The sequence below is a fragment of the Lactuca virosa genome, chromosome 8 (assembly GCF_052849685.1).
Source record: "Lactuca virosa cultivar CGN04683 chromosome 8, Lactuca_virosa_CGN04683_v6, whole genome shotgun sequence".
Classification (NCBI taxonomy): domain Eukaryota; kingdom Viridiplantae; phylum Streptophyta; class Magnoliopsida; order Asterales; family Asteraceae; genus Lactuca; species Lactuca virosa.
This window is the reverse complement of record NC_136433.1, coordinates 392,953,425-392,975,271: the sequence shown is the minus strand read 5'-3', so window position 1 is coordinate 392,975,271 and position 21,847 is coordinate 392,953,425.

Below are 21,847 nucleotides of genomic sequence, written 5' to 3'. Positions count from 1 at the left end.
GACTTTAAAAACTTCTTGTAGAATAACAAATTCTTGAACAATTAATTGAAAAATAAAAACAAAAAATACATTATTTCTTATAGAATACGGGTAACAATTGTTAAGAATTACATTTATTGTTAAAGAATAAAACTAAAAAAACTTTCAAAACAGGAAAGAAAACATCAAAATCTAACAACGACACTAATACATTCTAAAAGAATAATGTTGCTTAGAATCACTTTCAATTTTGCGGTCCGTTCTTCAAGCATCAACTTCTGTGAAAACAAAACCAAATTGTAGTTTAGATTCCAACAAAATTGGAATTCATGATTCCATTCCAATAGAATTGGAATTTATGATTCCATGCCAACAGAGATGGAATTCATGATTCCTTTTATATTCTTCATGTCAATCTCAACAATTGTACCACACGTTTATGTTTTCTTTCCCCTAGATCACAATGTACTCCATATCTATCAAAATTCACAACTATACAATAAGATCATCAAGAGAATTGATTTTTTTTATCTATTTAAGTAGTAAAACCCAATCAAAAGAAACATACCCAATCAAAGAAGAGATCATCACCATTGTTCTTCCTTCTCTTTTCTGTCAAATGAAGCAACCAAAGCCTTCCCTATTCTTCTCCTTTGTTTTCCTGCCAAAGAACACCACTAGAGATGGGTAAATTCCAAGTAATCAAGAGAGCAACAACACTCTCTTGGTCATCCTTGCTCATTACCGATTCCACAAGCAAAAGCCACTGCTTTCTTGCTTCCATTACCATTAAAAATTAAACAAAAAAAGATGAAGAACGAAAGGGCTGCAGAAACAGCCCCCTGCTTACCTGTTTCACCTGCAAACAAGAACACGTTTGTGTTTCATTTCCTTCCCTGTCAAACACCCAATCCAAACACCCATTGGTTTCTATCAAATGAAACAAACCCAAACACCCCAATGATTTCTATCTAACAGTCAAACAAAAAGAAAAGGGAAGAGAACCTGTTACTGATCGGAGCAACACCCCTCATAACCCCTCTTCTTCTTCCGTCGAGCAAACCCACCGAGGACCCTGACTTCTTCACTTCTGCTGATCGCGACACCCCACCATTTTCCTTCGTCCCTTCAACTTCGTCAAACCACGGAGACGACCTCCCTTGTCGCCGATTGAAATCGCTCCTCCTATATTCGCACCTCTGATTCGGAGGAGAAAGAGCGAAATCTCGCTGCCTCATGCCTTCCTTCCTTTGGTTCGGCCAAAAACTGGAGATGGTCACTTAGTTCAATTGATTACCACCACCAAGACCACCTCTGTTCGATGCTTGATCGCTCGATTCTTCCCTCTCCCGATCTATGAAGAAGACGATGAAGGGCAACCCCACAAAGGGTCGCTGGTGTCGATGGACCCCCTCACCCTTGCGGTTAATCAATCACCATCGACCCACCAATCTCCCTAATTCTTGTTCGTGTGTCTTGCTCTTCGATCAGACGAAGGAAGAAACCTATACCCATCGATTCTTGTTGAATGCGAAAATCTTGTTGAAGCTACCCATCGATTCTTTTTAAAAAGGCGATCTTCTGTTTTGGAGCTAGGGTTAGGGAGGATCGAATGGGATAGAATACAGTATTGTTGATTGTTTTAAAAAGGGATAAAGGTAGGTCAAAGTAATTACCATAATTATAGGAGTGTATTTGTAGAAATTATTTATCAAATTACTAAATTACCCTTATTTATTTGTCTGATTATTTATTTATTTTTTAAATTTTGATTGACCCACATTTATGCATACAATAACACAATAATTATTTTAAACACCTGAACCTATCTCTCTCTCTCTCTCTCTATATATATATATATATATATATATATATATATATATATATATATATATATATATATATATATTATTGTGTTCTAACTATCTATTATGTGAATGTAGGATTGATTGTGTACCAATCATTTTAGTTATTTTAAGAAAGTAATTAATGCATATTACATGTTGAAGATATAATGAGTATTAATTATGTAACACTCATAAAAATCATGCCAAATTTAAACTTTTTAAAACATTTCAAAACCCATGATTATTACAAAACTTGTTTTCAAAATAGTATAATGTCAGAGTATCCCAGAATCAAATCATAAAATCATGAAATATGAGAAGCTGTACAATCACGCCTTCGCCTTCCTGCGATCATCAGAGGTACCTGAAACAATAATCGATAAATGTAAGCTCGAAGGCTTAGTGAGTTACCCCCAATATACTAACGCCATAAAACATATCAATAACATATAAGCAAACATCATGAAATATGAGCCTTCAGCCTGACTGGACCGCCTTGCAGGCCTTCAGCCTATCTGGACCGCTCTCCGAGCCTTCGGCACGTCTGGACCGCCTTGCAGGGCCTACAACATATCCGGACCACTCGCCGGGCCTTCAGTCTGACTAACATGCCCTCCTAGGTATGTTGGCCTTCAGCATAAAGCAGGACCGCCTCAACCCAACCCCAATCAAATAAACATGTGCACATAATATCATACGCTAGCATATATAACAGTCAAACTGATCTAACAGATCATCAATCATAGCAACATCCTATAAATAGGATACAGACCTAACCGTTCACTAACATAGTGTCACACCCCCAAACCAGAACGGCGGAAACGTTCGGGGGTAGATGACGTCATACGTAGTATCACAACAATGTATCATAGCAATCATAGTAAACACAACCAAACATTGAATACATATATGAAAAAGGTTTACATCTGTTTGAAACATATTTTATATACATCAAAAGTAAAATCAAAATAAGAAGACGTGACTCTATACGCTCCATCTTCTCAAAACTCCAGGAGATACCTGTCTACTGATTCCCTGAGAATACAAGCAGTTTTGAAAGAGTATCAGCATAAAGCTGGCGAGTTCATAAGTATATTTTTGTAGTGAAAACCTTTCTCTGAATCTGTAAAATGTTTGTATGCTTTCCAAGAAAATCCAATATTTTCTAACATATGTGTTTGATACTGTATTTTGTAGTAGTGTAAAACATATTAGTTTGCATGTCTGAATACCACCAACTGAATTGTATAACATTGTTTTGAATGAAAATCCCTTTGTATGAAAACCCTGGCTACCACCAGTATGTATAGTAGTTTTATTATTTATAATAAAACCGTGTATTGTATCCCTAGAATCCTCCAGTGTAATGACTAGTATGTACTAGTTTTATTAATGAAAATAAAACTAATGAAGAATGAAATTCCGTAAACAATAAGGTTAGTTTATACTATTGTGAATCGTATAACCATGCTTGATATGACCTAGTGACCTCTATGATGTTCTTCAGGCGTCGGACGTTATGATATTTGTCACCCCAGGCATGCCTGCCTAACTGTAGCTAGCAGTTCAGGTGTGAGATTGTCAATCTCGAATAGATCTATTCTCAAATTTCACGCTCTCCCTCCAGGAGACTCTGGTTATACTATGGTAGGATTTAACCTGGACCCCGAAGGGTACAATTGAAGTGTTGTCTCACAATCCTGTATTAACTAGTTTACATGTGGTTCTGTATTGTTCTCTTGTATTTGAATTCGTTGTATACTTGTAGTGTAATAATAATTATACTTAAATAATTATTAAATGTTGTACACTTATAGTAATGTATCTCATAAACTAAATCTGTCATAGTTTATATGTTTAGCAATGTAAAACTCTGTATTGAAAACCCCAAACTATACCTATTATAGTTTGCATGTATGTTGTGTACTTGGTTCGTGTATTGTTCTGAAAACTATGCAATTATGGTTGTAAATTGAAAACATCCCTTATGCTCAGCATGTTACAAAAGGGATAAAATATCTAAATATTTTATAAAACATGGAAATCTTTTGATTGTATCAATTGCATAAGTTTTAAACTTGTTGAAATTCTCTTGTATAAGTTCACAAAACTCATTTGTGTTTGGCTTGTATCCCCCCTGAAAACATTAAAAATAATAAAAGTGTAGGGGTATGAACTCACTGTTGATGTGTCAAAACGTCGACTGGAAATGAAGATCCTCGAGTGGTTGTACGTGGCACTTAACGGAATCCTAATATCAAATAAATACATATATGTATCTAAATTAGCGATTTCGTTAGACAAAGTGTTAGAAAAACACTTGTGCTTGGTTAAGGAATGTTACCGGGACTTGATTGAATCGAGGAAAGAGGGTTTTCAGTCTAATGCACCACTTAGGAAGGTTTTACGGCCGTGAACTGGGGTTTACGGCCGTGAAGAGTTTTCGGCCGTGAACTGGGGTTTACGGCCTTTGAAGATTCAATGGGTTTACAGTCGTAAACGAGTTTACGACCTTTGAAGATTAGAAGATATGAAGCGTGTATGACCGTAAACTCAAGAACAATGATGTTGGATTTCGATGAAAATATGTTCCAAATGCTCCGAAATGACTCCCAATGATGATTTTCGATGATTTTCGGAAGAAAAATGGCGTTTTTGGTGTTTACGGTCAAGAGTCTAGAGAGAGAAGGAGAGAGTTTTCGGCCAGAAAAGTCTAAATGAAGGGTAGGGACATGTATTTATAGAGGGTTTTCGTGGTCGGTGGTGGGGTCCACCTGGAATTGACCGCAAACGAGTTTACATTCGTAAATAGGTTTACGGCCGTGAACTCCAGTCAGGCCGTGAACATGCTGTTTTTTCGAGAAAAATTCGAGTTTCACGTGGTTTTTGGTCCCTACTCGTATATAAAGTTCAATTATATAACTAAATGAATTTCCAAACCGAAGGAATTTGACGAGACTCAATAAAATTCACATTTTATTAACGGTAACGGAAAAAGTTTTGAGTTGTCACATCATCCCCCCGTTAGAGGGAATTTCGTCCCGAAATTCAAACACAGAATACAAATCATGGACTCGGAAAGAGATGCGGATGTTTCTGTTTCATCTGATCTTTGCGCTCCCAAGTGAATTCAGGTCCCCGCTTGGCATTCCAACGAACCTTCACTATCGGGATGCGGCTTTGTTTCGTTCGTTTTACTTCCTTATCCATGATTTCTACGGGTTCCTCTACGAAGTGTAAGTTTTCGTCTAGTTCGATCTCATCGAGGGGAAGCACAAGTTTCTCATCGGACAGACACTTATTCAGGTTCGAGACGTGAAAGACAGGATGAACGTTACTAAGTTCTCGGGGTAGACGAAGTTTATATGCTACGGGACCGATCCTAGCGAGGATTTCGAATGGTCCAATGTATCTCGAATTCAGCTTTCCACGCTTTCCGAAGCGTATCATGCCTTTCCAGGGTGAGACCTTCAAAAGGACACGGTCACCAACCTGGAATTCCAAGGGTTTTCGTCTCTTATCGGCGTAGCTCTTTTGTCTGTCTCGTGAAGCTTTTAGTCGTTCCCGGATTTGTACAATCTTTTCTGTAGTTTCACAGATGATTTCTGGGCTTGTGAGAGTGGTGTCGGGGACTTTCCCTTTGGCTAGTTGCGTGTCGCCCACTTCATCCCAACACAGAGGGGATCTGCACTTACGGCCATACAAGGCTTCAAACGGCGCAACCTTGATACTGGTGTGATAGCTGTTGTTGTAGGAAAATTCGACCAAGGGCAGATGAGTGTCCCACGACTTACCAAAATCTATGACGCATGCCCTCAACATGTCCTCCAAGGTCTGAATGGTTCTCTCACTCTGCCCGTCTGTTTGTGGATGGTAAGCTGTGCTCATATCCAGCTTAGTTCCAAGAGCCTTCTGCAGAGACTGCCAAAATCTCGAGGTAAACCTGCTATCTCGATCGGAGATAATGGACACAGGCACACCATGCAGATGAACTATCCCTTGGATGTAGATTCGTGTTAGTCTCTCCATTTTAAAGTTTTCCTTGATCGGCAGGAAGTGGGCGGATTTAGTCAGTCGGTCGACAATTACCCAAATGGCGTCGTGCCCACTCGGAGACTTGGGCAACTTTGTGATGAAATCCATTGTAATCCTTTCCCACTTCCACTCAGGTATTTCTGGTTGCTGGAGAAGACCTGAGGGCTTTTGATATTCTACTTTCACCTTGGCGCAAGTCAAGCACTTGCCCACGAAGGTAGCGATCTCTGCTTTTATGTTCGGCCACCAATAAAGCTGTTTGAGATCCAGATACATCTTATTTGAACCTGGGTGAACGGAGTATCTAGTCTTGTGAGCTTCATTCATGACAACCTCCCTGAAACCGCCGTACTTCGGGGTCCAGATCCGGTTCATGAAATAGTAAACTCTATCTCCCTTGACCTCTAAGTTCTTTTCCATTCCTCTCAAGGCTTCATCCGACCTGTTCTCTGGTTTTAAGGCTTCCAGCTGAGCCTCTCTGATTTGATCGGATAATTGGGAATGGATAGTCATTGTGAGTGCCTTCACTCTACGACCTGAATACTCTTTTCAGCTGAGGGCATCAGCTACTACATTGGCCTTGCCAGGATGATAGCGTATTTCGCACTCGTAATCACTGAGTAGCTCTACCCATCACCGTTGCCTCATGTTTAACTCTTTCTGATCAAAGATATGCTGTAGGCTCTTATGGTCGGTGAAGACAGTGCACTTGGTTCCGTAGAGATAATGTCTCCAAATCTTTAACGCAAAGACCACTGCTCCCAACTCTAGATCGTGAGTTGTATAGTTAACTTCATGTGTTTTCAGCTGAAGCGACATCGGTTTCTTCTTTCGCAGCTTCAAGTGTCATCTGAAAGGCTCTCGCATTCGGCTTTGGTGGAAGATTGGGCTTTGCTGCATCCTTCCTCTTTGGACAGTCTTTAAAAATATGCCCTTCTTCATGGCACTCAAAACATACCCTCTGGTTGGACGGACACACGTTGGCAAAATGCCCAGTCTTTCCACATTTGTAGCAAGTCACCCCCTCACTACATTTCCCAGAGTGCTTTTTCTTGCACTTCTCACACCATTTCACTTCGGCTCCTCCTCCGAATTTTCTCGAACCAGTCTTCGAGAACTTGTTCTTTTTATTGGAACCTGAAGTTCCTTCAAACTTTCTCTTTTCACCAACTTCTGCCCTCTCCAGACCCTTCTCTCTGATCTGATTCTCAACATTCTTAGCAGCCCAGATGGCGGCTTTCAAAGTGGTTGCTTGCTTAACCATCGGACCAAAGTCAGCTGGTAATCCAAGGGAAAACTTGTTGACCTTAGAGAGTTCAGTTGGAACTAGATGAGGAACAAGCTTCATCTTTTCCGTAAAACTAGCAGCGTATTCAGTAACGCTCATCTTTCCCTTCTTCAAATTCTGGAACTCATTATTAATTTCCAGAAGATTCTGCTCAGAGCAGTATTGCAATTTCAGCTGTACCACAAAGTCTTCCCAAGACATCTTGCTAGCTTCTCCCTTGGGCATCGAATCAGCTAGTAACTTCCACCAGCTCAATACACCAGATTTTAACAGAGGAATTGCAAGTACGGTCTTCTGTTTGTTGCTGCACTCACAACTTTCAAACATCGTCTCCATTTCGGAGATCCAATTCATGACTTCCACCGGTGTCGGACTTCCAGATAGACACGGTGGTTTAGATGCCATGAAATCTTTGTATTTGCATCCTAGTCCATCAACTCCTCCATCCTGGTTGTTTTGTCTAACTATCGGTGGGTTGGTTTGACCAAGAGTCCCACTGTAATTCCCTCCTACTGATTGCCCTTCATTCAATTCGGGCTATTCAACAGGTATCGTAGTTTCCTCCCTATTATGTTGTAGTAATCGCCTGGTCTCCTCCATTTGGCGATCTAACATCATCTGCATCATTGCTTGTACCCCAGCCATCGTCATTGGCTCAAGTGCAGCTCCTACAACAGGTACTTGCTCAACTACTTGAGGTTGAGGTTGTTGATCCCTGTTTCCGTTTGCATTTGCAACTCCACTACGAGTTCTTGCCATTACAATCTATATACCGAATAAGGCGAATTTAGGTCTTTATCCTCGCTAGGTATTTAAATTCCCTTATCACTCCGAAACGTTTACATGTTAGTTCTAATATCGTAATCGTACGCTTAGAATTCTACACACATAAGGTTTCCAGATCCGGTCGGAAACAGACCATAGATCCGAACAAATAATGGCATATATGGCAAACATATAGCATTTAGTACATAAAAGCATTTTAGGCATCTTTCCTAAAATAAACTAGTGCTCGTGTCTAAATTATGGTAGACACTCATCTCACAATCATCACTTAGCATTCTAAGTTTAAGTCTAGAAATCCTACAAATTTCTTAGTTCGCTTAAACTAATGCTCTGATACCAACTGTGACATCCCCTAATTTCTCGGCCAGAAAAGACCGATTTAATTTATGCTATTTAAAATAAAATCAAAGAAATCTTTTTAAAAGATGTTGCGGAATTGGTCCCCAAAACAAAACATGATAAAAGTTTAGCAAAACCTTTCTTTAAGAAATGTATAGTTTCATTTCATATCAAAACCTCGTATGTCATGTTCCGATACAGATCAAAAGCATAAACAAGACATTATAAGCCTTTCAACAGTTATTTACAACTACTGGCCTATAATCCAAAAATCTCTCATCGTCCTCCGACTATGCTTGGGGTCCACTACCTGTAACATAAAAAGCTGAGTGGGTCAGGCTTGGGAGCCTGGTGAGCATATAGGGTTTTCAAACCACAATAATAATAAACTTATTAAGTTCACCAATCAACAATAACCCTGATTACCCGTTCCCGTTATCCTCACTTTACGTCCCTAAACACTTATCACAAGGGACCTAGCCTAAAGAATATCATCGGGATGGACACTACTGCTAAGGGGTTTCCTCAGCCATACATGTCCTAAAGGCAACCATGAGGGGGATGGAGTACATCGAATGAACACCCAAGTTCATTAACACCTACAGGTTGCGGGCCTACCAGCGTTCCACTGGACTGTCTAGAAAGTCCGTGGTCGTCATCCAAACTCCGCTAGATGACTGGATCACAATCACATCGAGGCCTCTCATCATTTTATTTCATCACACATCAACTATCTACCCATGTTTTACCCAACATATTTGTAGATAAAAATACATATACAGTTTAAAACTTGTATAAAACATCTATTCAACAGTCACCTCAATTAAACAATTAATATAATTACACGTAGCACGTATTTTATAGAAAATACTTCATATCTAGGTGTAAGATGAAGGTGACTATGCACTCACTTGATTTACTGAAAATCGGGCAGCAATTCGTTTCCTAAAACGTTCGTTTCTAAAAAAACCGGGAGTTTTATTGAGAAATCGGGCTCTACAAGGGTCGGGCTTCGAAACCGAAAAGATAAATTTTCCGGGCTTCTCGGGCACTTCGAGGCGTATTCCGGGGGTTATAATCGATACCGGGGCTTTGGGGGATGTTAAAATGAAGGAAATGTGAAAAAAGGGGCTAAAAGTGGCAAAATTCCAAAAGTATCCGAGAAGGCTCGCAAGCCCTCTATTTATAGGGGGTCCGAAGTCGGCTTAGAAGAGAGGAGTCGGCAGCGAGGACACGCGGAAGCAGTTGGGCGAGGGTGCGCAGGTGGCTCGCACGTGGGTTGCGCATGCGAGGGGCTCGGTGTCGCCTCCTGATTGGACCGCGGTCTAGTCCGAGGCTTCGGACGTGGCACTCCCTGCGAGGCTCGAACATGTGATAAAGGGCACGCGTCGGATTTTTAGTGGACCAGACTTCGGATGCGAGGGCAGGCGACACGTCTCGCCAGCTGGCTTCAGTGACTCACCAATTTCAGACACGTGGCACTATTTAAGTGAGGGTGACGTGGCCGAAGCCACCTATGCGAAATTTCTCGATTTTCGCGCCAAAACTTCTAAAATCCATAACTTTCGCATACGAGCTCCATTTTTGACGTTCTTTATATGCATGCGTAGGTAAAATTACGCTCTACAACTTCCGTTTAGACTTCGTCGGCTAATTTTGACTTAATTTTTATATTATTATTTTTAACAGACCGGGACAGAAAATCCGTTAAAAATTCATAACTTTTTCATCCGACGTCCGTTTTCGTCTGTCTTTTTACCGTTGTGCTACTATTGACGAGACCTTCGATTCTCGTTTAGGTCGTGTCGGCTAAAAATCACTCGATCTAAAATTCGAGTTTTTAGCTGTCTACTGCTAAGCTGAAACTTCGAAAAATCATAACTTCCTCATACGAAGTCAGATTTGGGCGTTCTTTTTATACCTACTCTCGGTTTAACGAACACTACGACTTTCGTTTAGATCACTAAGGCCAAAAAGTAGTTTATCAAAAACTCACTTTTTACGACATTCGGCACCGTGTCGGTTTTGTCGCGAAACTTCGACAGGTCATAACTTCTTCGTTATAACTCGGATTTTGGTATTCTTCATATATCCGTAATCCTTGTCACGCCCACTACAACTTTCTTAATAGATATCGGGTTTATCTAATATTTATTTTTGACGCTCATTTTTATTCTTAATTAATTAAACCCTAATAATTAAGCATAAAACACATAATTCACATAATATTCACATAATTCCTTTTCATTACTTCAAAATGAGTTACAAAGGTTAACCTAGACTATAACGTCAATATTAATGCCTAGCCTAGAAACACGGGCATTACACACGATTACAAACTTGTCTAGGAACGGACGGCACACCCGATTCATCAGATCCATGAATACCGGCAGTGCGTTGGTTAGACCGAAGGGCATTACTACAAACTCGTAGTTTCCATAACGAGTTCAGAATGCTGTCTTGGGAACATCATTCTCATGAACTCGCAACTGATGGTACCCTGATCTTAGGTCTATTTTCGAGAAGTAACTGGCTCCCTGAAGTTGATCAAAGAGGTCGTCGATTCTGGGTAAGGGATAACGGTTATTGATGGTGAGTTTGTTCAGTTCTCGATAATCAATGTACATCCGAAATGATCCATCTTTCTTTTTCACGAATAAGATCGGGGCACCCCAGGGTGAGGAACTCGGTCTTATGAATCCTTTGCTGAGCAGATCATTGAGCTGGCTAGATAACTCTTGCATTTCTGCCGGCGCTAGACGATATGGGGATTTAGCTACAGGAGTAGCTCCAGGGATTAAGTCGATACGGAACTCGACTTGGAGTTCGGGAGGGATTCCTGGAAGATCTTCAGGGAAAACATCAGGAAAGTTGCAGACTTCAGGGATGCTCTCGAGGTCCTTAACTTCCTGCTTTTTGTTAACGACATGGGCTAGGAATGCATGGCATTCCTTTCGTAGATATTTCTGGGCTTGGATGCAGGAAATGATACGGAGGTTTGAGCTGAGTTTATCACCGTAAACTAGGAGAGTTTCGCCCGAGGGTAGATTGAGACGGATGGCTTTTTCGTAACAAAGGATATCGGCACGATTGGGGCTCAACCAATCCATACCAATGATAACATCAAAGCTTTTTATAGAGACTGGCATAAGATCGATGGGGAAGGAATGATCGTTTAGGGTAAGGGTACAACCTATGAATATGTCGTTAGTGCTCTCTTTCTTTCCGTTAGCCATCTCGACGGTAAATGTTTCGGTTAAAGGTTGGGATGTACATTTAAGTAGATGTTTGAATGCATGACTAACAAACCTCCTCTCCGCACCGGAATCGGAAAGAATGCATGCATAAGAGTTGTCAAGGAGGAACGTACCCGTAACAACTGTGGGATCAGCAACCGCCTCCTCTTGGCCCATTTCCAGCACTCTCCCTGTGTTGCCAGCTGTGGTTGCCTTGGGGCAATTTCTCTTGAAGTGTCTAACCTCCCCACAACCATAACAGGCTTGATCGACGCCCGTTCGAGGAGCCTGATTGGTTGGTTGGACTGGTGCCTTGCAGAATCGAGCTGTGTGTCCTTTCTTACCACAGATGTTGCACAACATCTCCCGGCACTGTCCATGATGATGGTAGTTGCACTTGTTGCATAGGGGTAGGTTTCCAGCATAACGGCTGGGGGTTGTTGGAGTAGTGGGAACTGTAGCAGGAGTAGTAGCAGCGTGGACTGCCACTGTCTGTTGCTTCTTAGAGGGCTCCTGTGAAGATTGCCCCTTGCTTTTGTTCCAAAATTTCTTTTTCCCACCACCCTCGTTCGGTGGTTCAGGAGCAACTGTTACCGTATCCAAATCAACCCCGTGATCTATCAGGGTCTGCGCCAGACACTTGGCGCTGTCAAAAGTGGTAGGCTTAGCAGCCAACACGTTTCCTTGAGTTGGGGGCGTCAATCCCCAAATGTATCTTTCAATCTTCTTGCTTTCTGGGGTGACCATCCCCGGACAGAGAAGAGCCAGATCGCAGAATCTAGTTGTGTAAGTGGCGATGTCAGAACCCTTCATCTTTAGGTTCCAGAGCTCGTGCTCTAACTTTTGCATCTCGCCCCTTGGGCAGTACTCAGCCAGCATGAGTTCTTTCAGACTCTCCCAACCCATCGCATTGGCTATCGGCAAGGTTAGAGATTTGACTCGACCATTCCACCAGGTCAGTGCTCTGTCGGTGAAGGTACAGGCGGCAAACTTCAGCTTGTTAGCTTCCGTACAAGCACAAATTTCGAAAATGGATTCGATCTTATCGAACCATCGGGTTAAGGCAATGACTCCTCCATTGCCGTCGAAGGATTTGGGTTTCGCGTTCATGAAGTCCTTATAGGAACACTCATTCTGGTGTCCCTGGCCTCCACCAAGGTTTTGGGGTTCTGGTCCGCCTCCTGATCCACCCGAGCCACCCGGGTTAATTTGCGCCAATACAGCATTCACGGCGGCTGAAACTGCTGCCTGGAACATGGCAGGATCGAACTGAGGAGGTGGTGGTGGTGTTGGATCCGTCGGGGGATTGTTGTTCTTTCTGTTGGGTCTCTTTCTGGGAGGCATCTTGTTCTAAAAATAATCAGGAAGAAGAGGATGGTAAGTCCCTATATTTTTGAATCAAGATATATGAAACAAGATATATCTCAGCCTGATAGATAAGTGTTCTACTAAGTGATAAACAGGGAAAAGTTACCAATACAAGTAAACTATCGCTAAGAAGGAACGGGTAGCAACACTTGAAATGAATCTCCATACTGTATTCGGCTCTAGCTAAAATACTCCTATAGTATTTTAAGTTGTATGATCTGTTTTACTGATACCTGGTATATATATACTTGGTAAGTTTTAGGCCTGCTGCAACACCACAGTCACTCCCAAGCACATGTTGGTCATGTCTCGAATGAATATAGTTGATCAGACTATATTGATCCTAGACATGATTACATAACTGCCCATGTTTAACCACAGTGTCCAACATCCAAAATACTTTTGTTTTGTTCTACTTATGTTACTGTTTGTGATACGTATGTATACTTGTATACTCCTTGTAAAATACTTATATTTTTAAAAAAATATACTTTTAGTTCAGAGCGCTTCGGCCCCTTAGTGTTTATAGTTGTATACCATGTAAAGTTCGGTATACTTAGTTCACTATAAACAAGAGCTCTAATACCAATCTGTCACACCCCCAAACCAGAACGGCGGAAACGTTCGGGGGTGGATGACGTCATACGTAGTATCACAACAATTGTATCATAGAAATCATAGTAAACACAACCAAACATTGAATACATATATGAAAAAGGTTTCCATCTGTTTGAAACATAGTTTATATACATCAAAAGTAAAATCAAAATAGGAAGATGTGACTCTATACGCTCCATCTTCTCAAAACTCCAGGAGATACCTGTCTACTGATTCCCTGAGAATACAAGCAGTTTTGAAAGAGTATCAGCATAAAGCTGGTGAGTTCATAAGTATATTTTTGTAGTGAAAACCTGTCTCTGAATCTGTAAAATGTTTGTATGCTTTCTGTTGGGTCAAAATTATGGTTTATACTTTGCTTTTCTAGACAATTGTATTTTTCTGTAATGTTTTATGAGTTTATGGTCAGGTTTACGGCCAGATGGGTGTTTACGGCCGTAAACCCTGTTTACGGCCCAATGGGTGTTTACGGCCGTAAACCTATTTACGGCCGTAAACCAATTTATGGCCCATATTCCCCAAGTATATATATAGGTGTTAGGTGGTTGAGGAGGGATTGATGAACAGAAAAGGAGTGTACGGCCAAGAGAGAGAGAGAGAGGAGTTTTAGTGTGTGTAAGTGTGTGAATCTTGTGTAAGAGAACTTCATTCTAATCAATACATTCAAGATTCATCATCTTCTTCTTCTCCTTCTCTTTTATTTTGATCTGACATCATCCAATTGATTGGGATTCCGCACCATCAATTGGATCTGATTGATACTCAAGCATTTTGGGGACTTACAATTGGTATCTGGATTGTATCAGTCAATTTTGTCAGATCTGGAGCTTATTTGATCTTATTTTCGAAAGATTTTTGCGTTTTTGGATAGATCTCTGAAAATTAAGGGGGGGGGGGGGGGTTTGTTCTTCGCGTTTTTCATAAAAACGGGTTTTTGATCGAGTTTTGGAGCAAAAAGGGGCAAAAATCGATGTTTTTGGTCGTAACCAGCGAGGGGGTGGCGGCGTTTACAGCCAGCAACTAGGGTTTCCGGAGTTTACGGCCCGGAGTTTGCGGTCCGAGATTACGACCCTCCGAGGTTTACGGTGCGAGCTTACCGTCCGAAGTTCACGGTCAGCATCGCATTGCACGTGTACGGTCGAAGCTTACGGTTCTCGCCTCGGATTACATCTCGTCCTCGCATCGCAATCTCGGCCTCGCACATCCGAAGCTCGCATCAGCGCTTTACTAAAAAAAAATCGAAGCGAAATTGAGGGTGCCGGGTATCGAACCCGGGACCTCTGGTTCATAAACTCAGCGCGTTACCCAACTCGACTAGCTGATTCCTTGTGTTACTCCTCTCACATTTAATTCAGAAGGCGTCCTTCTCGGTTCCAATTTCGAATTTTTTACATTTTTAACCCAAAAATCAATTTCTTTTATTTTTAAATTCATTTTTCTTCCAAAAATTTTAGGTTTTAATTTTTGACTTTTATTTTTGACTTTTTACTTAAATTTTTGACTTTGACTTTTAAAATTTGACCTTTGACTTTAAACTTTGACTTTCTCGTTTAACCTTCAAATTTTCAAATTTAGATTTTCGGTTTGACTTTTAAGTTTGACTTTTTAAATTTGACTTTTAAGGTTGACTTTTGAGTTTTTAGTCAAAGAATTTAAAAAAAAAATGAGTTCCGAATCCATTCCGGTAAATGAAGTTTCATGTACTCCAGCTTTTGAAACTATGATTAAATTTCTTCGGGAACAAATTGATTTATTAAAAAGAGAAGTTGAGGACCTGAGATATGAAGGTTATCAACTCAGGAAAGGACAGAAACCCCTAAAGGCTCAGTTAAAAAAAAAATAAAGGACTTTAAGAAACTTCAGGAAGACTACAGTAACAAATGTGGAAATTATGATTATATCAAGAGACAGAATGCTGAGTTAATTACTGAGCTTGATACATTAAAAGGGCAATTTGAAACTGCAAATTTTGATTTTAAAAGGTTTGATGTATCAAGCGAAGTAGTTGCGAACATGATAGACCATTGTTTGCAATTTAAAAATAACCAGCAAAAGGGTTTAGGATACGATGTGCCTCCTCCTTTCAATCATACTTATCAGTATCACCCTGTGTCTAAAGAGGAGATTGCCAACGAACCATTCATGGTTTATGGCAAACCAGCTGGTTTTGTTTCAGGAGGCATTATTAATGTTGAAAATACTAATGTTTCTACTTCCCATGCAGATCAATCCTTAAATCAATCAAAGCAAGAAGCTGTAGGATATGTTTCTGAAAATAAAAATGTTTCTGAACCTGCTGTTTCTGTTTCAAATGATAACTCTTTTGTTTCCGATGTTAAAATCAATGATACATCTTGTGATGCTTCTGCTCCGGATCATGTTGAGTTAAATTTTTTTGACATATTTGATGATTTGTTTGAAAATACTGATGTTCCTGTTTCTAGCACATCTACTTCATGTGCAGGTAAAGTAGCAGAGGATGAGAACAAGAAGAACACCATTGAACAAACCAACATCTCCTTGAGCTCTGAATCTGTTGCTTCGAACTCAGCTGCTTCTGATCAACTTGCTGTTGAGAAATACAAGCCACCAATTCCAATGAAACAGAGTGCCTGTTGTAATTGTGCTTGTGGGAAAAATAAGAGACAAGGCAAGGACATGCCACCAGGGGCAGGAAGAAACAACTTCACAGTGAAGAAAAAGACATGTTTTCACTGTGGAACACTTGGACACATTGCCAGAAATTGTCCTAATCGCGCATACGTTCCCTACTATGCACAAGGGTGGCAGAACGCGCCAAGAGGGAGATACTCCAAAAGAAACCCCTCAAGGTCACGTTCAGATAATGGTGACTGGAACGCGCAGAAGACCAAGAATCAAACCCACAAGGCCAAGAATCTGAATCCCAAGGGCAAGAAGGGAATGTCGGCCAAGAAGCCCAATCCAAGAGATGCTCCAGTGAAACAAAGACCGGTTAGGTCAAAGTCATCTCAACGGCCGACATCAAGATCAAAAGCAAGTACTGAGCCACCCATCAGATCGAAAAAGAAATGAGTTAAACCCAACTACAAATGGGTTCTAAAGGCTCACTCTCCCAAATCTTCTAACGATTCTAATATTTCTTCATCTTCTGTTTGTGATAAACATGATATGTCATGGGAGAGAGTACCCTGCAATGATGACAAAGGTCGACCCAGTTTCAAAATGGACTGGGTTCCAAAGACCAACTGATCCCGCTCTGTGCTGGAGTAGCTATGGAGGCTTATCATCAGACTTTGGTTTGTTGATAGTGGCTGTTCCAGGCACATGATAGGGGACATCTCTCAACTGTATAACATTTTGACCTTTGTTTGAGAGTATGTGTCCTTTTACGGGGTTAGTGCTTAATGACATGAAGAATTTTCGGATCTGCTCTGAGATTACGCGTGCTGTTCTCAGACCTTCTGGATGCAAATTCAATCGGTGACTTACGGTTTGAGTTTTCTTCTATATACTCCTGAGTTTTTCTTAAGCTGATTCGCTTTAAAGACTAATTTTTGTTTTAGGATAGTTTAAATTTGCGCATTTACTTTCGTTTCTCTCCTATGCACAAATTTAGGGGGAGAAATAAAAACAAAACAAAAATTAGAAAATTAAAAAAATATATATATATTAGAAAATCAGAAAATCCAAAAATATGGTGTTAGTGAAATGTGCTTGAGGGAGATGTTTTGGGAAGTGATATCAAGAAAGTGATAACGGGCAGTCTAAAACCAGTGTAAGGGACTGAATCTAAATTGTCTAGACTCTGTGTTCAATGCGCTGGTAGGCACGAGAGATTAAAATGGACTTGACTAGGCATTAATGAACTTAAGGAATCTAGAGACTTGAAATTTTTTGACCTAGATAGATCCATTTAGCCTGATAATACGACGCTCAGATAGGTTGAGCAGGGAGATATACATGATAATCCACCGGTCACACTAAAATAATCTATATCTAGAACCGTGGTTTAACTCTTCCTCGATGTACGGACTTTGTCCTTAATTCCGGTATTGATGGGGCGACTGGGGAATTCCGATAAAGTAGGTCTGTAGGAAATTATTTTCTTGCTTTCTTTCTGTTAGTCATATGTTTCCTCCTCTGCGTGATTGAAATACATCCGACCTGGACTGCAACATATGCAATTCTATTTCTCTGCATTTTCTATCTATGCAATTATTTCTGTCTGTTAGTCATATGATGTCTCCTTTGCGTGATTGAAATATATCCGACCTGGTACACAGCATATGCACCATTCTACTTCTCAATCCCTCTAAATCTGGTTAGTCATATGTTTCACTCTCTGCGAGATTGGAAGAGATCCGACCTAGGTGTATAGCATATGCACTCTAAATCCGACTTCTCTCATAATAATTGTCTGCTCACCTAAAGTAAGGAGTACTTTGGAAGTTCCTGATTATTGGGGTATGTCAGGAAGCGGGAAACATGTTCTAGTACATTTAAAATTGAACAATCACTAGGTTGTCTGTAGATCTCGCTGCTCAATTTAGGTGGACAACAATATCTTTGGTCGTCGTCAGCTGAATGGTCCTTAAGGAATATTATTTAGGAACTTAGGATCACATTGTCTTGTCACTTATAGTATGTCCTAATTTTGTCACAATCTCTCGTGTTTAAGTGGACCACAATACCTGCGATTGACCAGATCTATTCATGAAGGAAGAGGTACTGATAAACAGTAAAGGCTGTCTAAAAACTTTGATCCCAAATCACTCTTAAAGTTAGATATCATTTTTATTTTTGTTAAATTTGTTCATAGTTTTCTTCTAATTTAAATATTAGGGGAGAATTAAAAATTTTGAAAACCAAACAAAAATAAAAAAAATTAATTAAAAAATATTTCTATTTTATTTCTTTTTCAGAAAATATGAAAAACCCAAAAATATTTTGTGCTAAGTTTTCTTTTAGTTTTGTTTTGTCTTGAAAAGTGAATTCAGGTGAAGATGAAACTCATGTAGTTTGTGTCGAAGATTTCTGAGTCAAGGCTTCATCCGTGATCATCGAAGAATTCTCATTCGAAGGAGCAAGAAATGAAGATTATTCTTTCGACATTCAATCTTTCAACCCCAGAAGCAAGGTGAAGCTGAAATTGAAGATTATGTGATGGATTGCATTGAAGTCTCCTCAATCAGTCTGCTGCTATCTTGAACCTGCTGAAGTGATCCATAAGAGTTGTTCTCTCTGATGTTCTCTCTGAAGATTCTCAAGCTGAAAGCGCTATCTTTCAAGAATCAGTACAAGAAGCCTCCTCACCCAATGTGCGTTCAATGTCAAATTCTGAAGAAAAGACCAACTGCTCAAGATGAAGTCATTCATTGAAGATTCATCAAGTTCATCTTGAAGTTGTGAAGAATTTGAAGATTAATGCTGAAGCCAAGCTCTCGATGAAGATTGACAAGAAAAGCCAGCTACTTTTTAGGGGGAGCTTGTTGGGTCAATTAAGAAAAGAAAGCTATAAACCAATGGGGAGATTGTTGGGTCAAAACTATGGTTTATACTTTGCTTTTCTAGACAATTGTATTTTTCTGTAATGTTTTATGAGTTTATGGTCAGGTTTACGGCCAGGTGGGTGTTTACGGCCGTAAACCCTGTTTACGGCCCAATGGGTGTTTACGGCAGTAAACCCATTTACAGCCGTAAACCTATTTATGGCCCATATTCCCCAAGTATATATATAGGTGTTAGGTGGTTGAGGAGGGATTGATGAACAGAACAGAGTGTACGGTCTAGAGGAGCTTATGTGTGTGTATTTGAAGGTGTTCTAGAGAGAGAGAAAAGAGAGTGTGTGTTAGTGTGTGTGAATCTTGTATCCGGATCTTCATTCATATCAATACATACAAGATTCATCATCTTCTTCTTCTCCTTCTCTTCTATTTGATCTGATATCATCCGTTTGATTGGGATTCCGCACCATCAAACGGATCTGATTGATACACAAGCATTTTGGGGACTTACACTTTCCAAGAAAATCCAATATTTTCTAACATATGTGTTTGATACTGTATTTTGTAGTAGTGTAAAACATATTAGTTTGCAAGTCTGAATACCACCAACTGAATTGTATAACATTGTTTTGAATGAAAATCCATTTGTATGAAAACCCTGGCTATCATCAGTATGTATAGTAGTTTTATTATTTATAATAAAACCGTGTATTGTATCCCTGGAATCCTCCAGTGTAATGACTAGTATGTACTAGTTTTATTAATGAAAATAAAACTAATGAAGAATGAAATTCCATAAACAATAAGGTTAGTTTATACTATTGTGAATCGTATAACCATGCTTAATATGACCTAGTGACCTCTACGACGTTCTTTAGGCGTCGGACGTTATGATATTTGTCACCCCAGGCATGTCTGCCTAACTGTAGCTAGCAGTTCAGGTGTGGGATTGTCAATCCCGAATAGATCTATTCACAAATTTAACGCTCTCCCTCTAGGAGACTCTGGTTATACTATGGTAGGATTTAACCTGGACCCCGAAGGGTACAATTGAAGTGTTGTCTCACAATCTTGTATTAACTAGTTTACATGTGGTTCTGTATTGTTCTCTTGTATTTGAATCCGTTGTATACTTGTAGTGTAATAATAATTATACTTAAATAATTATTAAATGTTGTACACTTATAGTAATGTATCTCATAAACTAAATCTGTCATAGTTTATATGTTTAGCAATGTAAAACTCTGAATTTGTAAAACTCTGTATTGAAAACCCCAAACTATACCTATTATAGTTTGCATGTATGTTGTGTACTTGGTTCGTGTATTGTTCTGAAAACTATGCAATTATGGTTGTACATTGAAAACATCCCTTATGCTCAGCATGTTACAAAAGGGATAAAATATCTAAATATTTTGTAAAATATGGAAATCTTTTGATTGTATCAATTGCGTAAGTTTTAAACTTGTTGAAATTCTCTTGTATAAGTTCACAAAAATCATTTGTGTTTGGCTTGTATTCCCCCTTGAAAACATTAAAAATAATAGAAGTGTAGGGGTATGAACTCACTGTTGATGTGTGAAAACGTCAACTGGAAACGAAGATCCTCGAGTGGTTGTACGTGGCACTTAACGGAATCCTAATATCAAATAAATACATATATGTATCTAAATTAGCGATTTCGTTAGATAAAGTGTTAGAAAAACACTTGTGATCGGTTAAGGAATGTTACCGGGACTTGATTGAATCGAGGAAAGAGGGTTTTCAGTCTAATGCACCACTTAGGAAGGGTTTACGGCCGTGAAGAGTTTCCGGTCGTGAACGGGGGTTTACGACCGTGAACTGGGGTTTACGGCCTTTGAAGATTCAATGGGTTTACGGTCGTAAACGAGTTTACGACCTTTGAAGATTAGAAGATTTGAAGTGTGTACGACCGTAAACTCAAGAACAATGATGTTGGATTTCGATGAAAATGTGTTCCAAATGCTCCGAAATGACTCCCAATGATGATTTTCGGACGAAAAATGGCGTTTTTGGTGTTTACGGTCAAGAGTCTAGAGAGAGAAGGAGAGAGTTTTCGGCCAGAAAAGTCTAAATGAAGGGTAGGGACACGTATTTATAGAGGGTTTTCGTGGTCGGTGGTGGGGTCCACCTGGCATTGACCTCAAACGAGTTACGGTCGTAAACAGGTTTACGGCCGTGAACTCCAGTCAGGCCGTGAACATGTTGTTTTTTCGAGAAAAATTCGAGTTTCGCGCGGTTTTTGGTCCCTACTCGTATATAAAGTTCAATTATATAACTAAAAGAATTTCCAAACCGAAGAAATTTGACGAGACTCAATAAAATTCACATTTTATTAACAGAATTTGATTAACGGTAACGGAAAAAGTTTCGGGTTGTCACACATAGCATCGTCCTATATACCAGGATACCGACCTAACCAGGTCACAAAGCATATCATCATCCTAACTACCAGGATGTAAATCAATAAGCATATCATGCAATAAACCCGGATACAAATCCGATAAGGGCCGACATTGGTGCCTTAGATCCTGTTTATATAGTGAGGAGAACTCACCTCACAAGTAGCTCGAATCGATAAAGTCAACTCAATCAAATGCAGCTCCAAATCCAACACCTACATCCACCGATGACTCACTTCCATAAATTCCCAAATTACCAAAATGTCACACCCCCGGACCAGAACGGCGGAAACGTCCGGAGGCGGGCGACTTCATTCCGCAATATTATAACAATTGCATATAAATGAAACATAGCAAATCCAAACATCATACATCAATATAACAAGCTTACATTGTTTTACATCATGTTTATGTTCTCAAATTTTACACAAAAGAGACATCG